Here is an 18,340-nt window from a genome sequence, read left to right on the forward strand (position 1 = left end):
CGGAAGTCTTCGTATTGGAGGATCCTGTCACACAAATGCTCACACCGTCTCTGTATCCTAAGTTTCCCAAGTTTAGCAATCCACTTTAATACTTCAAACTTTAAAGAGAGATGAGAGAGAGAGAGATAAGAATTGTACACCGTATGGGGTCCCGAATTACCCACTGAAGGGCCCCCTATCCCGTTACCGAGATAGTATTTGCTTTATTATCTTTAAAGAGGCTGACGGTGTGACTGATGATAAGCCAAACGCAAGACCTCTAAAGACCAAGTGTTGGGCTGAACTGTGCACTGCTGAGAAGCACCAAAGATGTCCAATCTCGAGCCTATGCACTCTTCCCAAAGGTATGAGGGAGGGATGCAAAGCTAGGGCTGAGAGAAGGGCTGTTTGGGACTGTTCTAGACTGTATATGAATGCTGTAAATGAATGAGAATGTTGCGTTTTACCTTCACCAAGTGGCTGGAGCAAAACGATGAATGAATGAATGCTGAAAACTGCATGGATGCAAAAAACGCAAGAGGGACTGAAGGCTGAATGCTGAATTGTTGCGTTTTACTGATGTAGATGACTGAATGCTCATGCATTTGAGGTGCCTAGGGCTGTAGGAGACAAACGTTGAAGAGAGAGGGCTGAAACTACAATCGCCTATGCTCCTGGGGCTGAGGATGGTATGCGCTTGATGGCTCTCTTGCTGAATATGATGAATGACTAATTGATTATGCAAAGCCTCTATTTATATGGATAAGATGTGCCAGTCAGCTGGCTACAGTGCGCTGGCCGACTGCACATGTCCAAATAAGAATGTCTAAATGATGTATAAAATGCTAAAAATGCTGGGAAAATTACCAGAAAAATCCTAGATAAATCCTGGATACTATGTGAGGTTCCTGCAATGGTCTAGATGCTATGTATGAATGATGTGCAATATGCAGGATGCTTTCTGATACAAACCCTAAGGTTTCTATTGACTGTATATGCATGAACGCGTCTCTTTAAGTGGATTAAGGGACTTAGACTGACTCACTGACTGACTATGGCTAAGAATGACCTACGTAGCTTGTGCCTGACTTATCCTAGACTGAGGATATACAATGGGGTCACAGCGTACGACAAATATCATCCTGAATGGAACTAATACTGTACAAATGTCGCACTGTTGATGATGAGCTAGCTTGTCACCATCATGCACTACAGTGCAGAGTGCATGTGACATTCCCTCCTGCTTAGCTTGGTGGCAGGTTCATGGCTTCCAAGTAGTCCGCCAACAACTGGGGGTACTCTTGAAAGAACTCCTCGTCTAGCCATACGGCTTCGTGGGTACCTCGATCTCGGAATTTCGTATAGAACTGATGTATCCGTCAACCGGAACCATGCTTCCAACGACGATGAAGGATCTGCTTGGGCTCAATGACTTTTGCTTCGTCTACCACATCTGGCTGCTGTTCATCTGAAATATCAAACACTTCTCGACCAACAGATGGTTTTAGCCAAGAAACATGAAAAAACATCATGCATTGTCCAACTCGTAGGCAACTTTAACTTCATGGAGACATCACTTAACTTCTTAACTATTGGAAAAGGGCCAAAACTACGGAATGAAAGCTTGGGACAACGTTTGCCCACTTGTTTCAATCTTTGTTTCATGATACGCAGATAGACCCAATCCCCTTCCTTGAAGTGGACATCTCATCTAGACTTATTCGCCTGTTTACTATATGCTTCCCGTGCTTTGGTCAAGCGGTCCTTGACTGACTCAATGATTTCGGAAAATGCTTCTGTGGTTTTATTAGCCTCTAGAGATGGAGACACCAATCTCGTCAAAAGAGAAGAGAAACGGCGACCAAAGGCTGCTTCATATGGAGTCCGTCCGACACTAGATGAATGAGCGTCGTTCAAAATAGCTTGGACCAATGGAAGATAATGTTCCCATTTAGACTGCTCGTCATGACAGTATGACTTGAGAACATCAAAGGCCAACTGGTTATAAATTTCTGTTCGGCCATCTGTCTGCGGATGGAATGCACTAGACAACTGCAACTTAGTTCCGAAGTTTTCAAATAATGTCCTCCAGAAATGCGAGGTAAACTTGGAATCTCTATCTGAGGTGATGATGCTAGGCAAACCACAAATTGGGTACCAATGCTTAAGAAACAGACGAGTTACGTCCTCGGCTGTGGCCGTATGCTTGCATGGGATAAGCATGCAGAGTTTACTAAAGCGATCCACAATGGTGAAACACTGAGTGTTATGGGGTCCGGTGGACGCTGGTAGAGGCCCTACAAAGTCCATCGATATGTCGATGAAAGGTCCGTCGGGGATAGGCAAAGGTTGAAGTAAACCAACCTTCTTTGTATGTGGAACCTTTACTTTTTGACAAATCTTACAGGCTTGTATATGTGCATACACATCACGCCTCATCTTTGGCCAATAAAAGGACCGTTCTAATTTCTCGAGGGTACTGTTGATACCCCTATGTCTCCAACTAAGGAGTCATGGGCATCATGGAGAAGAGCGGAACGCTTTTCCCGAATGACACAGAGGCGGTTCTTGAAGAACAACCAACCGTTTTGGATGGAATAATGGTCTGGCTCAGAATTGAGGGCCGAACTGTACTGAGTACCAAACTCAGGAGAGTCGATATATTGGTCTTTCATACTATCTAAGTCCTTCCCTGTGATTTCGAGAATGGTAGATTCTTGGACTGCCTGGATGCTGGCCTTTGGACTAAGAGCATTTGCTACTGGGTTATGCTTACCAAGGATATATTCAATCATTCCTCCAAACTGTTGGAAGAGTTGACTCCACCTGGCCTGTCAATCACTCCACTGGGCACTGGGTTGTTGGAACTAAATGCTCACTAGGAGTACTTTTAGTCTTTGTCATCTCAGTGTATGCCATGTGGCACTCAGGGATTTATCCCATATGCACTCATGCTCAACTCTTGTACTTTTCCCCTATATATTCAAGGGGTCACATCAATGGAAGTATCTCAGTGTGTCTTTGTCTTCTCTCACTTCAGTTTCAACTTTAGTCTAGCGCACCATGTTTCTAACATGGTATCAGAGCAGGTCTCCACCTAGCTTCCCTTTCAGCCCTAGCTCATCTTCCATCCCTTCTGCGTAGCTCTCAAGCAGCGTGCCAGCGTTTTACTTCTGCAGCCCGTCATATCAGTCAGCAGCGCCTTCGTCTTGTGACTCGCGAGCCTGAATAAGCGGCAGAGTGGCTTCCACGAGCCAACTTTCTTTGGTTCAAGCGACAGCCGCCCAAGGCTAAGATATTCCTTGCTATGGTCGCAGGCACTTTTACACTGGTCTTTATCCGATTCGTGGTTCAAGACCATGACAACCTCTTTTTTCTTCTGCAAAAACCCTAATCTCTGTTATTCTGTGTTCGCATTCATATCTTTTCTGCAGAAAGCCATCTAATCGAAACCCTATGCGCTTCTTGATCTCCCGGCCTCCAACTCATAGCCCCCGAAGCAACACCATCGTGGAGAAGGAGCCGGAGATTTTGACATGGATTCGAGATGCAGAACGAAGAGGGCGAGAACATTGATCTCTACAAGAAATGTTCTTCTACAAAACGGTTTGTAAAAGAACTCTTCAATCTTCACTACGATTCTATTTTGCCGATTAGTCTTGCGGGTTAGCTAGACATACCATTTGGAAGGCTGCCGCAAAATGAAGTGGCCCCAAATGCTGTCCAGCAGACATGCATTTTCAAAAGTGGAGGAATGATTCTTTCATTTTATCTCAGTCATTCATATGCTCTCTTTTCATGCTAAGTTAACCTCTCATCTATCTTCTTCAGTCTACACTCTATCTTTGTACGGGATTAGACACTGCCACATCTCACGAGTGGTAAGACCTTCACAATGGCTGCTACATCTACTCAGTCATTCCTATCCATTGATAAGTTCAATGGGCAAAATTTCCATACTTGGCAAATGAAAGTCAAGTATCATCTTATGAAAGAAGGTCTTTGGGATTTCATAAAGAAGGTTTCAGGAGATAGTGCTGGAGATGGCTCAGATATTGAGCAAGTCATTACTGTAACAACCACATATCTTATGGTCCTCTCTCTGTCTTTGAAAACCACCTCTGGTCACCGATGATGTAGGCCATGTGGATCTATCTGTCTTTGAGCCCATCTTTGAGGTCCATCTCTCAGTCTGTCACTCAGTCTGTCAACAATCAGTCATTCTCTTGTCTATATGCCTATCTTTTGTGGATTCGTTACCCACATGTCTTTGGCATTTTGTCTATGTCCCCATCTATCATCTAGTTGCCAGACTCTCTAATGCCTATTTGATAGTCTCTTTGTCTGTGAGACCTCATCTACTGGCTGATTGTCTATGTCTAAGTCTATGATCCATTTCTGTCCCTACCCTTGTTGACCCATATGAGGATATCACTTGAGGAGGGGTGTCTTAGGATCTTGTCTTATGTTTCTATCTTTCAGTCTTAGTCATTTTATCTTGGCTTGTCTGTCTGTCTAGTCATCAGTCATCAGTCTCTTCATCTTGCCTTATTATCTATCTTTGTCATCTGTCATCTTGTCAGTCATGTCCTCCTAGTATCACTTAAGGAGGGTGTTGGAACTAAATGCTCACTAGGAGTACTTTTAGTCTTGGTCATCTCAGTGTATGCCATGTGGCACTCAGGGATTTATCCCATATGCACTCATGCTCAGCTCTTGTACTTTCCCCCTATATATTCAAGGGGTCACATCAATGGAAGTATCTCAGTGTGTCTTTGTCTTCTCTCACTTCAGTTTCAACTTTAGTCTAGCTCACCATATTTCTAACATGGGTATAGTTTGAAGCCACTTAAGTGCTTGGTGGTCTGTTTTCACTGTGAAAACTTGTCCATAAAGAAAAGGCTTCCAATGTTTGAGTGTTGTGATCACACCCAAAAGCTTTGTCATATACCAAATAATTCTTTTCGGTGACATCCAACTTTCTACTATAATATGCCACGGGTCTATTGTCCTGTTGGAGAACTGCTCCTATGGCTACATTGCTTGCATCGGTAATCGAAAGGTTCATCCCAAGATGCTAACTTTAATACAGGCGCTTCTGAAGCAACTTTCTAGAGTGCACAGAATGCATAAGTGCCTTGCTTGTAACTGAAACTTTCTGCTTGCGAGTCTTCACTCCCTTGAGCAAGCCGGTAAGAGGTGCTGTAAGGTTGGAAAACTGATCGACATGGGTACTATAGGCCTGACAAAGACCTACGAATGAGCGGATTTCTTGGGCGGTCTTAGGAATGTCCCAATCTAAGATTTCCTGAACCTTTGATGGATCCAGTCTAATCCCATCGGAACCGATGATATAGACCAAATACTGAACTTCTTTAACACCAAAGACAGACTTTTTGGCGTTTATGTAGAGCTGATTATCTCGCAAAAGTTGCAAGACTTTCTCCACATCTTTCTCGTGTTGCTCCGCAGTGGCTGAGAAGACTAGTATGTCATCAAGGAATATGAAAACACACTTCCCAATGTGGACTGCGAAAATCCTAGACATCATCTTATTGAAGGTTGCGGGTGCATTTGTAAGCCCAAAAGGCATGACTACGAACTCGTAGTGCCCATAGCGGCTTGTTCCGCTTGCCATTTGTCGCAATCCTTCTTACCATGCCCTATGATGTGACAGAAAAAACATCTATTTTTTTGACTGATACTTCTTTTGCTCCTCTGGAGGAAGATAACCTCCAGTAATGCCTGCTTTAGCCTTTTCATCGGGGGTTTTCTTAGGCTTAGATTCTTTGTCTTTCTTACCCCCTGAACTGGAGCTATCACTGCCGTCCTTCTTAGCATCTTTGGAAGATGCGTTACCTTTCCCTGGCTGTGCAGTGGATTGCTGCCTGCTGGGGTTTGGTACTGGATTGAGATGATTGCTTGGGCTTGCCTCCGTTCATCTTCATTTCTTCATTCTGAGCGAGAGTCAAAGCCCGATCATATGTACTGGGTTCAAAGTTACGAACAATGAACTGAATGTTAGGATCCAATCCACAAATGAATTGCTCCATCTTGGCCTGTGCAGATAACCCTAACTGCTGTGCTAAAGTGATAACCTTGCCGGAAAATTGAAGCACTGGGGATCCGTTCTGTCTGAGTCCATAGAACTCACCTCCCAGACCGGTCATGTACTGGGACGGGAGGAATCTGGTCTTCAGGTCATGGACAAAGGTATCCCAGCTGAAAGCTGTGACACCTGTGGTCTAGTCTGTATAGAGATTAGACCAATGCTGCCACCAAGTGACTGCCTCACCAGTAAGATGGAGAGCTGCTACGTGGACTCTATCCTCAGGATCTGTGATCCTAGCTAATGGAAAATGAGCAGTAAATTGATAAATAAACTGATTTACTACTAAATGATCACACTTACCATCATACTTACTGAAATTAGGTTGACTTCGAATGACGGTAGTTGATGCTGCGGACTGCTGGCTGGTGGCACCTGAGACTGGGGATGCTGAAGGGAGGTGCTGGTATCTAAGATGAATGGCCTCCTTTTCCCTTTGGTGCTCGAGTAACATACGTTCTCGATCAAGCTCTCGTTGGTGCTCCCGCGTGGCGAGTTCAAGCTAGCGCCGATCTTCGTCGATCCCACGTTGGGCTTCCTCATAGTCCCGTTTTTTTGCTTTTTCTTGTTGCTTTCTAGCTTCTGTTTCTGCTTTTTCTTCTCTCCTTTGGGCCTCGTCCTCTCTCCTTCGTTGTTCCATCTGAAAGAAGAGGGAGATGTAGTCGGGTGCTGCTGGACGCAGAGGAGGACGTGCTGTTGTTGCCTCCAAGAGTTGCAGACGCTCCATGAGCAGCTGGTTCTAAGCTCTAAGAAGAGCTATGGTGTCTGAGGTAGATGGAAGTGCAAGGTCTCCTTCGGGGGAGACGTCTTCCGGCTGATGAGTACTCTCCTCTGTAGACATGATGCTGAAGTCGGTGGTCGTGCCGGAACGCAATCTGACCATCCAAGGATGCCCTCACGCTAGGATACAGTATGTGTGGACAAGCTGAATTTGATACCAATGTAACATGCAGCAGAAGTCTTCGTATTGGAGGATCTTGTCACACAAAAGCTCACACCGTCTTCTGTAACCTGAGTTTCGCAAGTTTAGCAATCCACTTTAATACTTAAAACTTTAGAGAGATATGAGGGAGAGAGATGAGAACGATACACCGTATGGGGTCCCGAATTACCCACTGAAGGGCCCCCTATCCCGTTACCGAGATAGTATTTGCTTTATTATCTTTAAAGAGACTGACGGTGTGACTGACGATAAGCCAACCGCAAGACATCTGAAGACCAAGTGTTGGGCTGAATTGTGCACTGCTGTAGAAGCACCAAACATGTCCAATCTCGAGCCTATGCACTCTTCCCAAAGGCATGAGGGAGGGATACAAAGCTAGGGCTGAGTGCGTTTTACTGATATAGATGGCTGAATGCTCATGCGTTTGAGGCGCCTAGGGCTGTAGGAGACAAACGCTGAAGAGAGAGGGCTGAAATTGCAATCGCCTATGCTCCTGGGGCTGAGGATGGTAAGCGCTTGATGGCTCTCTTGCTGAATACGATGAATGACTAAATGATTATGCAAAGCCTCTATTTATATGGACAAGATGTGCCAGTCGGCTAGCTACAGTGTTGGCCGACTGCACATGTCCAAATAAGAATGTCTAAATGATGTATAAAATGCTAAAAATGCTGGGAAAACTCCTGGATGCTATCTGAGGTTCCTGCAATGGTCTAGATGCTATGTATGAATGATGTGCAATATGCAGGATGCTTTCTGATGCAAACCCTAAGGTTTCTATTGACTGTATATGCATGAACGCGTCTCTTTAAGTGGGTTAAGGGACTTAGACTGACTGACTGACTGACTATGGCTGAGAATGACCTACGTAGCTTGTACCTGACTTATCCTGGACTGAGGATATACAATGGGGTCACGGCGTACGACAAATATCATCCTGAATGGAACTAATACTGTACAAATCTCGCACTGTTGATGATGAGCCAGCTTGTCACCATGCACTACAGTGCAGAGTGCATGTGACAATGTATATGTGTGTGTGTGTGTGTATATATATATATATATATATATATATATATATATATATATATATATATATATATAAGGTCACCAAGAGACACAGGACACCACACACGCCCACTATTATTCATGACACGATTGAAGAGAATAAAAGAAGGGAGAATGGAGTATTACAAGTGCGGGTGGCTGGTCTGCAAGAAGGGAGGTCTGCCAAGGCAAACTCCGCCATACTATGTCGGAAAATGGGCATAGAAGGCACACAATATATGGATGCATGGAGAGCAGACAAGGCCACCACATGTGCACGACCACTACTCAAATTCAAGGACACCACCAGCCGGCAAGCATTCTTGGATCATAGAGCAGCCCTCAAAGGTGATAAAGTTTATCTTGGTGATGACCTCACTCCCACACAGGTGGAGCATAGGAAAATGAGCATGCCGCAGGTGCTTGAAGCCTGTAATGGGAGAAAGTGGGCAGTTTATAGAGATGGCAAGGTCATCATCGCAGACAAATGTCCCAAATAGGGACACGGGGTCTACGGGACCTCGCATCTGAGGATGGCAGTTTAGAACTGCAATATGACTTTGTGGTCAGACATTGGGGGATTCAAGGAGACTTTCACAAGACAGGAAATCATCTTCCACACCAGAGATGCACCAAAGCCAAGAGAGGCGACTACCACGTGTTAGGATACCATTGGGAGTCAGCTTACCAAGGGGAGACCCGAACAGTAGGAGGGGTGAGGGGATCAGGAGGAGTAACGGTTTTATCGAGGAGGAATGAGGAGGCCTGCTACATGTGGGTTCAGTTATTACAGATTACAGCCTCGAGATGCATCCATGTGGCAATATGCTATTTCATCTCGGATTGTTCACAATATGCCACACAGGAGCGGAGGGAATCTCCATACACAGCTCTCTTCGAGGATATCATGGCTTCTTGGACTAGGCGAGGTCCTCTTACTTGAGGACTTCAATGCTAGGACCAAGAGTGAGCAAAACGGATGTATGATTTTGAGTACCCTATCACGTTGTAGGTGATAGACTAGGATGGCACATGGCTACAATGGATTTGACGGGACGATGGAGCCATCACTTTCTATGGGAGATGCCTCCTACAGCTTGGCTCATGCCACAACCTTGCTATCTATACTGGGATGGCACGGTGGCTTGCATCACGATGGCTTACTAGTTTTCCGTACAAGGGTGGCACTAGTATAGTTGATTATCTTATGGGATCGTCGGAACTAGCCTCGTTGATACCTGACTTTACCATCCAACCATGCCCGCTTGGTGCTGACCACAATTACCTCACCTTCACTCTCATCTACACACCACCTACCCCAGCACAAGCACCGCTCATCTCACACTACACCCAGATCCACCCATGATTGCGATCTTATCTATGCAGATCAGCTCTACCGTTGTCTCTTGGATGAAGACCCATCTGCACCCTCACCACCCTCACCTCACAGCTCACACCAATCATCCACACATCTGCCATCGACAGTTTTCCACACCCCTACCGGTCAACTGCCAAAGCCCGCGTAGGTATCATGCCTCAGAATTGTTGGTGTGAAGACGAATGCCATATGACACGTGCACATCTTTTGCATGAGTTAGCTATACTGGCCAAATCCAAAAGCGTGAAGCTGAACGAGCTAACCGATACCAAACTCACCGCAAGAAACGAGCACATTGTTGTAAAAAGCACGAGGACTTAACACCAACTCTTCCTGAGCAGGAATTTATACGAGGCTTGGTGCAAGATCCGAAAACGACGCTTACCCACCCCCATCACAGATCCACACATCTCACACACATTATACCACATACGCCACCAACCCCCCCTCCCACATCCACCTCACGCACATCCCACCACATCCACCTTCTTCACATGAGACATAGTGGTGAAGGCTATATACAGGCTTCAAAACGACCGATCATAGGATCACGAGGGGACACCCTGGCACCTCTCTTATGCAAGGGACACCCTGGCACCCCTCCTAGCCCATATGTTTAACAGGCCCCTCTCTCAGGGCTTTCCCCCCACCTGGTCATCACACATTATTGCGCCTATCCATAAGGCAAGAGACCCCATGGATCCTAATAACTATAGAACCATCATGATCGGCCATATCTTGGCAAAGCTCTATAATTCTATACTTGAGTCTGAGCTCAATACATAGGTAGAAGGTGAGGGATACAGGGCACCAGGGCAGGCACGATTCAAGAGGACCTTCTCCACATTGGATCACATATTCACACTTTGGGTTATCATCGAGTAGGCCAAGGCAAATGGCCATAGACTATATTGCTACTTTGTGGACTTCCACAAAGCTTTTGATATAGTGCCTCGGGTCCATCTCCTATAGCCCTTGGGTCCCATCTGACATGATATGGGCTATCATTTCCTTAGATGAGTCAATTATTGTGTTACGACCCAGTGTTTTTCCCTCTGGACAACAAGCAGGTGGGCACGAGCACGGGCACGAGATGGTCAGTGTGAACAGGCATCAGTTGGATGTGAAAAGGAAACTCATGTTGGTGGCTAGCCCAAGTGCAAAAGGGGACAAAAAGGGATTATAAAGTTTATAAGGTTTAATAACCTTTGAAGGGTTAAAAATATTATGTTTTTATAAGCATGCGTTTTTGATATGTTTTTATAAGCATGCGTTTTTGATATGTTGCTTTTGGCGTTTTTGAGAAAAAGCAAATCGCCTCTTTATAAAGCGAAGGGTGGTGGAGCTGACGAAGGGCAGATCGCCGGGTGGTGGTGATCATTGGACAGGTCGCCGTATGGAGTCGCCGCTGTTGCGTGCACGTGTGGAAGACCAGGGTGCTGCTGCACATGGGCTATAGGCAGGGCTGCTGCGCGCATGGGCTACAGCCAGGCGGGCTACAGCCAGCAGAGGGTGCTAGATGGTTGCGCATGGGATACAGCCAACAAAGGAGACCAGGTGGCTGTGCGAAGGAGCTGCTGCCAGTCGGGCAGCCAGGCGGGCTTCAAGTGGAGGCTGCACGTGTGAAAGACCAGGTGGCTGCGCATATGGTCTGCAGCCAGCAACGGGAGCCAGGCGGATGCAGGCAGGAAGGAGGCGAGCTGAAGGAGGCACCGAGGGGCTAATAGCCAAGGGGTTTCTCTCTCTCTCTCTCTCTCTTTGCAAGCAGGTTTTGTTTACGAGATTAGGATGCAGAGGATCAAGCTACATATGCACAGGATGATGTTCTTGGAAGAGAGGTGTTGTTGCTCTTCATCTTGGACTTATGTGTATTCAGGGATTGCTTGACATGTCCTCTATCTTTCTCTCTCTAGGTTTTTTGGCACCGTGATTGGATGGTGCATATGTGGGTTTATCTATCATGGAAACAAGACATTGGTTTTCGAGAGGAAACAGGACTTTAGTATCGAGAAAACAAGCCTATGGTTTATGGATACAGGTCTATGGTTTATTGGATATAGGTCTTTGGTTTCATGTGGAAAGCATGTCTCTGGATTGATGTGAACAGGTTCTAGTTTTCTCGAGGTTACATGCAAGCTGTGACTACAGGGGAGGACATGTGTTTTGGTACAGCCCTACTGCTGTTTGGGAAAGGGTTTGTGGGATCCATGGTTGAGATGGAGAAACCATTTCAAGCAGGGAGGTGTTGTACAGGTGAGCCTTCTCTATGGAATGGTTTGCTGTAATAACGAGAGTTCTTATTTGGAAGTCCTGGGTAAAAGCTTCAAGGGATCCTATTGGTAAAGGATTCTACAAGTTATACTTTGTACTCAAATTTTGATCAAGTAAAGAAATACCGCAAGGGACGCCACTGCATTTTGGGGCCAATCGGTGTCCTTGTACTATTTGCAAGAGCACTCTAGCTCCCCCTGTTTGTTTCCTTTTCCAAGTCCCCATGGATGATGAAGTGTTTTGTGTGCGAGTGTTTGTTTCACTGCCCGTCAGATTTCTGAAGGCAGGGTGAGATACCCGAGAGGACTATCTGAGGAGGTCTCTAGCACCATCGGAATAAAACAAGGATGCCCACTATCTCTGACCCTCTTTGGAATTTATAGAGATGTGATCTCAAACTTCATTGACAGAACCACAGGCGGAGGTGCTTTTCTAGGAGGTATTCTTGTTTCCATTCTTTTATATGTTGCTCATATTGTACTCATTGCAAATTCTGAGGAGGGGCTATGGAAGCACATGGATACTTTGCAGGATTTTTGCACACAGAGGGGGCTCTTAGTCAACCTTGGGAAAACCAAGGTTATGGTATTCCACACCTCCTACCTAGTTGCAAGCCGTATAGAGAGATCACTTACATGGGTCGTAGAGTTAAGGTGGTGCACTCATATGTCTATCTCAAAGCTACCTTCACTAGTCCACTCTTCTCCATGAGACATTCAACAGAGGATAAAGTCACTAGAGGATATGCAACTCTAGCCTTATTGGAGAGGCAGTGTTTCTAGGCACATTTTGAGGAGCCGTGGATGAAGGGTTGACTTTCTACCACCCTAGTCACCCCGGCACTTATGTATGCAACTCCCTTCTCGGCACCAGATTTATCCCTGGTAGATTGGCAGTGCATAGAGCGTCCTTAGATCATGATGCTATCATGGATGATACGCAACAAGCCATATGTTCCCTACCAAATCATCTAGGGAGAGTTTGTTGTGGCTCCTATGTTAATGGAGGCCATGTTCCAGACAGTCACTTACATACACAGGGTGAGGAAGCTGGATACACTTCGACTCCCCCGACTTGCACTACAGTCATTGAAACCGGCCTCTGGTAGAAACCAAACTGCACACAGTTGTAATCCAGTAAATAAGACAAATAAAAGGGAGCTAGAGTGCTCCTAAACAAAAAGAAGACCGACACCTATTGGCCCCAAAGCTTGGCGCCCCTTTTGGTATTTCTTTATTCAAATTCAATGTGAATTGATATAGAAGAATGTGGAATAACGAGAAATGATGTGAAACAATGTGGAAAGATGAGAGTTCGTTAGAAACAGAGTTTAACTGAATACATCATGGCTGGATGCCCCTTTCTTGAAGGATGAATTCCTTCACGCACTGCATGCTCTTTCCAGTGGTTCATGCCCAGGGGATGATGGTCTTTCTCCCGCCTTCTTTATTCTTTTTTGGGATCATATTGGAGATGCTATCACTGTTGCCCTTCAAGAAATGTGGTTGTCGGGTATGATGCCTCCATACCTCACGGAGGGGCTAATTCACCTTATCCCCAAGAGTGGGGACAAGACTGACATCAAGCAATGGAGGCCCATCACCCTCCTTGGATCTGCATATAAAATCTTAGCTAAAGCCTTGAGTATAAGGTTGCAGCTGATTCTCCTAGGGACTATCCATGATACCCAGAATGGGTTCCTCCAAGGAAGGAGTATATTTGATAACATCTTTTCTTTCTGGGAAGCTGTCGAGTGGGCAAAGTTTAGTCAGCAGCCTCTTGCCATTCTTTTGCTTGATTTTGAAAAAGCTTATGACAGAGTGGATTGGGATTTTTTGGAGGGCACTATGGCACACATGGGGTTTTCCCAAAACTGGATCAGAGGTGTGTCTTGCCTATACAGGGAGGCTCATAGCACTGTTTTAGCCTGTGGGGGGCGTGGTGAGCGTTTTCAGATTTCCCGTTCAGTGAGGCAGGGCTGTCCCCTCGCCCCTTTACTGTACCTCATTGTAGCTGAGGCTATGAGCAGGTTTCTTCAGGCTGCCCCTGGTGTTGTGGGTCTCAGGCTGCCTTTATGTACGGAGGAAGAGTTTTTGGACTCTGAGTTAGCAAATGATACGGCGTTGTTCCTTGAGGCTTCACATGCTTGTTTATGTGCTTTCCGGACAGCCTTGGAGGCCTTTTGTTTGGCAGCAGGAGCTTCTATCAATTGGCATAAGTCAGTTGGTTTTTGGATCAGTGATTCTCCTCTTGCAGATTGGGGTATAGATGTTGGTTTTACTTGGATTGAGAGAGGATGCTCTACCAGATACCTTGGTTGTCAGGTGGGCGTTGACATCTCCCCTGCACAACAGTTTGCTCCAGTGTTCTTAAGCATTAAAAGCAAACTTCATCACTGGAGTAGGAGGAAGCTCGACTTGGCCTCTAGAGCTTTGGTGGTTAACCAAGTTTTGCTAGCCACGACTTGGTTTATCGCTTCGTGCTGGATTTTTCATAAGGGCTGCATTGGCCAGCTTCGTCGCCTTATTCGGAACTTTCTTTGGTCAGGGCTTGATGGAAATGCACACACCAGGGCTAGAGTTTCTTGGGAAACCATTATCAGGCCTCAGCAGGAAGGGGGATTGAATATCATTGACCCTGACGTGCAATGTAAGGCTTTGCTGTGTAAGCTGGTTGTTAGGGGCTTTCTTCCAGGCACTGAGCCATGGAAGGACTTTCCCATATAGCAGATCACGAAATGTGTCCTGTTCGCGGAGGTGACTAGACTCTCAGCTCACGCTTTATTTTTTCGGATGCAGTTCACCGCTCCCCTTCATCCCCTCTGGTTAGGTCCCTCCTACGCGCCTGGGACTGCTTGAGGAGTTTTTTGGTACACATCCCCCCGTGTTCAACGGAGGAAGTTAACCGGCAGCCCATTCTGTTGAATGATTTGATCTTAGATGTGCATGGTAGGCCTCTTGGGGCAGCTATGCATATTCTTTGGGCTGGCTGGGAGACCCTTTGCCCCACAGTGTTGGCTTGGAAGAGATTTTAGAGCCTCACCGAGGTACAAAGATTGGATCTCACGCAGCATTTGAGAGGCTCTAGTCGGAGGATTGCACAGATTGATGCAGCCATTCCCAACCACTGGATTACTAGATCTTTTTTGGAAGACCGTCATCATTCTTGGTTTGGGGTTTTTTATGGGACAGGTGTTCCTCTTCAGGTTATGGGTCTCCCCTTGCCTAGGGAGGATGATGTACCGGTTTTTTTTTTCTGTACAGGATGGATGGCAGTTGGAGAGATGTGACGTGCAGGACCTTATTGAGGGCCCCCAGATTCGTCCAGTCAGAGTTGTTGGCAGGTTAGGGAAGCACCTCTTTGTTGACCCCCCCCCCCCCCCCCCCCCCCCCCCCCCAGGGATGATCACAAAGAATGTTAGCCTTTGGTTGTATGGTGGCTGCCCTATCAGACATTTGCATTGGGACCCCAGTGAGTGGGTGTGGAAGGATGCTTGTAACTCCTTGAAAAGCATGCCTTTTTTCAGTTATACGGTGCAGAATGCCAGACATCTTATCTTGGGACACATTCAGAGTGTCCCTGCTCTTAGACCCCATTGGGAATCTTACGGCATTTCGACTGACATTCAGAGGGTTTTTTGGCAAAGATTGTGACATTCTTATAGGAAGCCACAGATTTCCTCCTTTATCTGGGTTTCTCTTCATGGTGGTCTGGCCACCAATCAGTGGAGGTCAGTTATTACTGGTGCTTGCCCAGCATGCCCTAGATGTGCAGGAGTTTCAGAGTCAGTTTACCATGGTTTATGGGAATGCAGGGAAGCACAGAGGGTTTGGTCTGCGATTGCACACCTCTTTGGTAGGATTAAGAGGGATGCTATCATTTCTTTTGGTTCTATCATTTGGTTGACATAGTCTGAGCCTCAACTGAGATTCGAGGGGACTGACAGGAGCTTGGCCATTATGGTTAGGCAAGGAGTTGCTCGGCAGTGTTGTCTTCGGGATTTGCCACTTTCACACTTTGTCCCTCCGGCACAAAGGTTAGACAGCTCTTGGGAAATTATTGCTAGCATCTCAACCTCGAATATCTGGAAGGCTAGATGCACCGAGGCCATTCCAAACATCTTCGAGGGCTGCGGAGAGGAATTGCGGCCAGTTTATGAGAGAGTGGGACATTGGTATCTTTTTCACGTCTTCTCACTCAGGACCCTATTGGCAGCACAGGGCTCCTGATTGGTTGAGATCTCCACCTTTCTTGGTGTGAAATCTCCATTTTGTAAAAATTTTTCATACTTAATAGAAGTCTCCTTTCTGAAAAAAAAAAAAAAAGGCAAAGGATTGCCTCACAAATTCTAGATGGAGGCAATAATGTGTGCTACACATGTGTTGAATAGATGCCCTACCAAAGCATTGAAAACCATCACGCCATATGAGGCCTGGCACGAAAGAAAACCTAAAGTTGATCGCTTTTGAGTTTTTACATGTATAGCATATGCAAATGTACCTCAGCAGTTGAGAGGTAAGCTTGATGACAAAGCAGCTAAGTGAATATTTACCGTCTCTTTAATCCTTCCACAGCAGAGATGTTGTATTTGCTGAAAATTCAGACCAGCCATTAGCTGAATTTTTTGGACAGCCACCTTCAGGCCCACATAACATGTTTGAAGGACTTCTCCTGTTGGGAATTGATGGCACCATAGATCAGCCATCAACTTTGCCTAATGGGACAGCATTTGGGTGCTCAAAATCAGCCCATGAATGAGCTCATTACACCTCAAAACGTGGAGGAAGCAGTGGAGCAAGAGCGGACAGCAACGGAAGAGGCTAGAGTTGTGCCTTGTTGGCTGCTCCGTACTTTACAGGGGAGCAAACTTTCAGCTCCACTTGATAGCAGGACTAGGGCTGGTTCACGTAATGCAAGAGAACAAGCAGCTGTTGCTTGCATGAGTACACTTTGTGAAGCAGATGAGCCAGATTCATTTGAATAGGCTCACGAGGATGAGCATTGGATGCAAGCCATGCAAAACTGAGATGGATTCTATCCATAAAAACAGCACATGGGATTTGGTAGACTTGCTTGCTAGCAAGAAGCCCATTGGCACAAAGTGGGTCTACGAGTTGAAAAGAAAGTCTGATGGTACCATTGACAGATACAAGGCCAAGCTAGTGGCCAAAGGATATGCCCAGCAAAAAGGCATTGATTATGATGAGACTTTCGCTATGGACACAGATGTGTTGTTACATTGGTTGCCCATGATGGATGGAAAGTGCATCAGTTGGACATAAAATCAGCTTTTCTCAATGGGGATTTGCAGGAAGAAATGTATGTAAATCAGCCCATTGGTTTTGTGAAGCATGGTCATGAAAACAAAGCATACAAGCTTCGAAAAGCACCTTATGTGGTCTCAAACAAGCTCCTCGAGCTTGGTATGAGAAGATACATACTTATTTAACCACGTAGGGATTTCGCAATAGTCCCAACGGAGAGCACCCTCTATGTGAAAGAGGATCATGGCACTTTGATTATGCTCATTCTTTATGTGGATGACATGTTGCTAACTAGGAATGACATGGATAAAATTTCAGCATTCAAAGCTGAATTGCAAAAGTCATTTTAGATGACAGATTTGGGATTGTTGCATTAATATTTGGGCATACAATTTGTGCAGACAAATGTTGGGATTTAAGTACACCAATCAAAGTACATTCAAAAGCTGTTGCACAAATTCGAGTTTCAAGATTGTAAGCCCATCTCTACTCTCTACTCCGATGGAGCTAGGGCTGAAATTGAGCATGTATGATGTTGGAGAGCCTTTTGATATGAGTGTTTACAGTCATGCAGTAGGCTGCCTCATATACTTATGCAGCACACACCCAGATATTCAGTTTGGGGTTTCCCAGTGTAGCAAATTTATGCACAGCCCAGGTACAAAGCATTGGCAAGCAATGAAGCGGATCTTCCACTATCTTCAAGGCTCCCAAGATCTTGTGTTGGTATATCCCGGGGGGGCAACTTACAGTTACATGCTTACAGTGATTCAGACTGAGCTGATGACTATGATACACCGCAATCCACCAGTGGGAATTGTTTCTTTTTGGGGCATTCATACATATCATGGTTGAGCAAAAAGCAACCCCACTGTTGCCACATCTACTTGTGAGGCTAAGTACAGGGCAGCCTTTACAACCACAGTAGATTGTGTACGGCTGAAACCCACTGTTTCATGCACGTACTAAGCACATAGAGATTCATTATCACTATGTCAGGGAGAGGATTTATGCAAGGGAGATCTCATTATCTTACTGCTCTACACAGGACAATGTTGCAAATCTGTTCACGAAGACGTTGCCTCCAGAGAAGTTTGAAGCTTTCCGCAAAGCTTTAGGCTTACTCTCCTACAGAGAGTGATCTGGTCAAACCTTGTACAAATTCACATTGCCACTACAGGGGGGATTTCCTGGCATATGTGCTATGAGTTATACCACATATGATATGAGTAGCGCCACATGTGAACATGGGCTAGCCAAGGGCACTTTTCTCCCTTTGGGTTTTCCCCCTTGGATATTAGGTGTGAAAGGACACCACACTTATTTATATTTTGATATTATGGAGTCAA

Source organism: Cibotium barometz, chromosome 11, assembly GCF_041138505.1.
Source record: "Cibotium barometz isolate CiBa-2024 chromosome 11, ASM4113850v1, whole genome shotgun sequence".
Classification (NCBI taxonomy): domain Eukaryota; kingdom Viridiplantae; phylum Streptophyta; class Polypodiopsida; order Cyatheales; family Cibotiaceae; genus Cibotium; species Cibotium barometz.